The sequence below is a fragment of the Procambarus clarkii genome, chromosome 11 (genome assembly GCF_040958095.1).
Source record: "Procambarus clarkii isolate CNS0578487 chromosome 11, FALCON_Pclarkii_2.0, whole genome shotgun sequence".
In the NCBI taxonomy this organism is placed as follows: Eukaryota; Metazoa; Arthropoda; class Malacostraca; order Decapoda; family Cambaridae; genus Procambarus; species Procambarus clarkii.
This window is the reverse complement of record NC_091160.1, coordinates 40,625,325-40,630,375: the sequence shown is the minus strand read 5'-3', so window position 1 is coordinate 40,630,375 and position 5,051 is coordinate 40,625,325.

Sequence of the window (5,051 nt, the reverse complement as noted above, 5' to 3'; positions counted from 1 at the left end):
TTTCCTTCTCTGACTCCTGAAGAATTTCCTCTCCCAGATGATACCTTGTATCTGGCCTCCTGCTCCCTACACCTATCTTCATTACATTACATTTGGTTGGGTTAAACTCTAACAACCATTTGTTCGACCATTCCTTCAGCTTGTCTAGGTCTTCTTGAAGCCTCAAACAGTCCTCTTCTGTTTTAATCCTTCTCATAATTTTAGCATCGTCCGCAAACATTGAGAGAAATGAATCGATACCCTCCGGGAGATCATTTACATATATCAGAAACAAGATAGGACCGAGTACAGAGCCCTGTGGGACTCCACTGGTGACTTCACGCCAATCGGAGGTCTCACCCCTCACCGTAACTCTCTGCTTCCTATTGCTTAGATACTCCCTTATCCACTGGAGCACCTTACCAGCTACACCTGCCTGTCTCTCCAGCTTATGTACCAGCCTCTTATGCGGTACTGTGTCAAAGGCTTTCCGACAATCCAAGAAAATGCAGTCCGCCCAGCCCTCTCTTTCTTGCTTAATCTGTGTCACCTGATCGTAGAATTCTATAAAGCCTGTAAGGCAAGATTTACCCTCCCTGAATCCATGTTGGCGATTTGTCACGAAGTCCCTTCTCTCCAGATGTGTTACCAGGTTTTTTCTCACGATCTTCTCCATCACCTTGCATGGTATACAAGTCAAGGACACTGGCCTGTAGTTCAGTGCCTCTTGTCTGTCGCCCTTTTTGTATATTGGGACCACATTCGCCGTCTTCCATATTTCTGGTAGGTCTCCCGTCTCTAGTGACTTACTATACACTATGGAGAGTGGCAAGCAAAGTGCCTCTGCACACTCTTTCAGTACCCATGGTGAGATCCCATCTGGACCAACCGCCTTTCTAACATCCAGATCCAGCAGGTGTCTCTTGACCTCCTCTCTCGTAATTTCGAACTCCTCCAAGGCCGCCTGGTTTACCTCCCTTTCTTCTAGCACAGTGACCTCACCCTGTTCTATTGTGAAGACCTCCTGGAACCTCTTGTTGAGTTCCTCACACACCTCTCTGTCATTCTCTGTATACCTGTCCTCGCCTGTTCTAAGTTTCAATACCTGTTCTTTCACTGTTGTTTTCCTTCTGATGTGACTGTGGAGTAGCTTTGGTTCGGTCTTGGCTTTGTTTGCTATATCATTTTCAAAATTTTTCTCTGCTTCTCTTCTCACCCTGACGTACTCATTCCTGGTTCTCTGGTATCTCTCCCTGCTTTCTGGTGTTCTGTTATTCCGGAAGTTCCTCCACGCCTTTTTGTTCAGTTTCTTCGCTTCCATACATGCCCTATTATACCATGGATTCTTCTGTTGCTTCTCGGATTTTTCCCTTTGGGCCTGGATGAACCTGTTTACTGCCTCCTGACACTTTTGGGTAACATAGTCCATCATACCCTGTACAGACTTGTCTCTGAGGTCTGTGTCCCAAGGTATTTCACTTAGGAAACTTCTCATCTGTTCATAATTCCCCTTTCGGTATGCCAGCCTTTTGATTCCTAGTTCTTTTTGGGGGGAGATAAGTCCTAGCTCTACCAGGTACTCAAAGTTCAATACACTGTGGTCACTCATTCCCAAGGGCGCTTCCATCTTAACTTCCCTTATATCCCATTCATTTAGGGTAAATATCAAATCAAGCATTGCTGGTTCATCTTCTCCTCTCATTCTTGTTGGCTCTTTGGTATGCTGGCTTAGAAAGTTTCTTGTTGCCACGTCCAGCAGCTTAGCTCTCCATGTTTCTGGTCCTCCATGCGGGTCTCTGTTCTTCTAATCTATCTTCCCATGGTTGAAGTCTCCCATAATTAGTAGTCCAGATCCATTCCTGCTAGCAACAGAAGCTGCTCTTTCTATTATGTTAATGGTGGCCATGTTGTTTCTATCATATTCCTGTCTAGGTCTTCTGTCATTTGGTGGTGGATTATATATGACTGCGACTATAATTTTTTTCCCTCCATTTGTTACAGTACCTGCTATGTAGTCACTGAAACCTTCACAGCCCTGAATATCCATCTCCTCAAAATCCCAGCCTTTTCTTACCAGCAGAGCTACACCACCTATGTGTGTGTGTGTGTGTGTGTGTGTGTGTGTGTGTGTGTGTGTGTGTGTGTGTGTGTGTGTGTGTGTGTGTGTGTGTGTGTGTGGTGTGTGTGTGTGTGTGTGTGTGTGTGTGTGTGTGGTGTGTGTGTGTGTGTGGTGTGTGTGTGTGTGTGTGTGTGTGTGTGTGTGTGTGTGTGTGTGTGTGTGTGTGTGTGTGTGTGTGTGTGTGTGTGTGTGTGTGTGTGTGAAATACAGTGCCAGTGGCCACCTGAGTATACTCACTCACATTGGGATAAATTCTACTGGTTATACTCCGTGAGAAACTACAAACCAAAGCGACGGACTGAAGCTATACACTAGACACCATTACAAGACCAAGTGGAGAGGAAAAAAGTAGACAAAAATAACGAAAAAAAATGTAGAACGAGAAGCGAAACTGAATTAGTAAAAGAGAGAGAAGAGACAGTGAAATAGGACGGGTAAAATTTGTGAAAGATACAGTGAAACCGATGGAAAAACAGCGTGACAGAATCAGTAGGGGACAGTGAGACCATCTCGTTCAGTCCTCTTGAGCAGCTGAGGTCATTGTACAAGCAGGAGTGGATATGTTGCAATGATTCCAAAAGATTCCTGATCAACCAGGCTGTGATTCATACGTGAGGCTGCGAGCAGCCGCGTCCAACAGCCTGGTTGACCAGTCCAGCAACGAGGAGGACTGGTCGAGGACCGGGCCGCGAGGGACGCTAAGCCCCGATATCTCTTTAAGGTAACTTCAAGGTAACGGCCAATCGAGAGCTCAGTGCTGCACGTGACGTCATGAAATCAAGTTTAGCTCTTGATTATAAGTGATAAGTGACACGACAAAGATAAGTGACTTAGAGTCCTATAAGAAGTATTTAATAACTTCTCGACAGCAGGGGTTGCAAAACTCTGAAATTATACAAGATTTCTCCCAACTTGAGTCTGCACGACCCTCTTGCTTAAGTCTGTACGTCTAAATCCAAACTCAGAAGACCACGTTTCATCACAGTACTGAAGCAACCCCTTACGAAACCTGTGCATCTTTCCTGAATCATGGCGGCATTATGGAATCATGGAACCTTGTACTGCTTCGGGACTCATATCCTGTTGAGCTCCGAAATTGAGCTCATAACCTGATGTAAACTCTGTGAATGAGGAAGGATATACAGTTTACGTATACCTGATGAATCCTCGCCCTGAGGTCAGGATGGACAGGAATGGAGAGAGGAACAGTTGCTGGACGGAGCTGAGGAGAATGGATATCCGTCTTCCTGTCACTTGATGGCTGAAGGATTTTTATAGCGAGTCGATAAAATTGGTCCCTCCCATCTGCCAGTGTTCCTGGTGCTCCTCTCATGAGGAGTGACAGAGAGACAGAGAGGGAATGTGTGAGAATGATTGAGAGTGAGTGAGAGAGAGACAGACAGACATATATTGAGAAATACAAAATTATTGTGACCATTTTGAATCACAAAATTATTTGTGACCCAAATAATTGTGATGCTGTGTCATCTGACACTGATACAGTGTGTCATAACATGCCGATGGTGTAGTGAGGGTGGAGGGAGAGACGGAGAACATGGAGAGGAGTAGAAGTAGAAGGTAGAAGGTAGAGAGTAGCTGTCACCATCCATTCTCAACTCAGTACCTCCAAGACAAGGAATGGAACTTGACTGTGCTTTAAGCAGTTATCAAATGCTAGCATGTATCTGTACATGCAGGATTCTTTAAGTCAATAAACTCAAGAGTGCTCTACACTCTACCTTGCAATATATCAGAAAATCCAAGGTTCAGGGAACACCATTAAAGACAATTTAAACAATAAATTCATCAATGAGATTTAAAATGATATCATAATTGAGGGAATTTAACGTAATGTTTACAATGTCAAGATTAATGTACAATGTTAGTCATCATACAAGACATTGTGTCTGTTCTCTGGAATGTACAGTTCCCTGGGTATTTATGGTGAATACTAGAGCTGGCTCCGCCTATTAAGTAGTTAGCCTCAAGCCATTTACCTACTACGCCTTAACCGGCAGCTTGTTTGAAATACACACCTGGCTACCTGTCTGCAGTTACCTTAGCTTAGCAGAAGCAAGGTCACTTCACACGACCTGACCCCTGGTCAACAAGGGGTCATTAACACCCTAGAGCGGTGACCTTCTAGTTACTGCTGGTCGACAGTCTGGTGCCTCCAGTCCTGCCTTGTCTGACTCACTCTTGTACCATGTAAAATATAATGTAACTAATCACCTTTATGGTGTTAGATGCCGAGGGTGTAGTGAGGGTGTAGTGAGGGTGTAGTGAGAGTGTAGTGAGGGTGTAGTGAGAGTGTAGTGAGGGTGTAGTGAGGGTGTAGTGAGGGTGTAGTGAGAGTGTAGTGAGGGTGTAGTGAGAGTGTAGTGAGGGTGTAGTGAGGGTGTAGTGAGGGTGTAGTGAGGGTGTAGTGAGAGTGTAGTGAGGGTGTAGTGAGGGTGTAGTGAGGGTGTAGTGAGAGTGTAGTGAGGGTGTAGTGAGGGTGTAGTGAGAGTGTAGTGAGGGTGTAGTGAGAGTGTAGTGAGAGTGTAGTGAGGGTGTAGTGAGGGTGTAGTGAGAGTGTAGTGAGGGTGTAGTGAGGGTGTAGTGAGAGTGTAGTGAGGGTGTAGTGAGGGTGTAGTGAGGGTGTAGTGAGAGTGTAGTGAGGGCGTAGTGAGGGCGTAGTGAGGGTGTAGTGAGGGTGTAGTGAGAGTGTAGTGATGGTGTAGTGAGGGCGTAGTGAGGGTGTAGTGAGAGTGTAGTGAGGGTGTAGTGATGGTGTAGTGAGGGTGTAGTGAGGGTGTAGTGAGAGTGTAGTGAGGGTGTAGTGAGGGTGTAGTGAGAGTGTAGTGAGGGTGTAGTGAGGGCGTAGTGAGGGTGTAGTGAGGGTGTAGTGAGAGTGTAGTGAGGGTGTAGTGAGGTGTAGTGAGAGTGTAGTGAGGGTGTAGTGAGGGTGTAG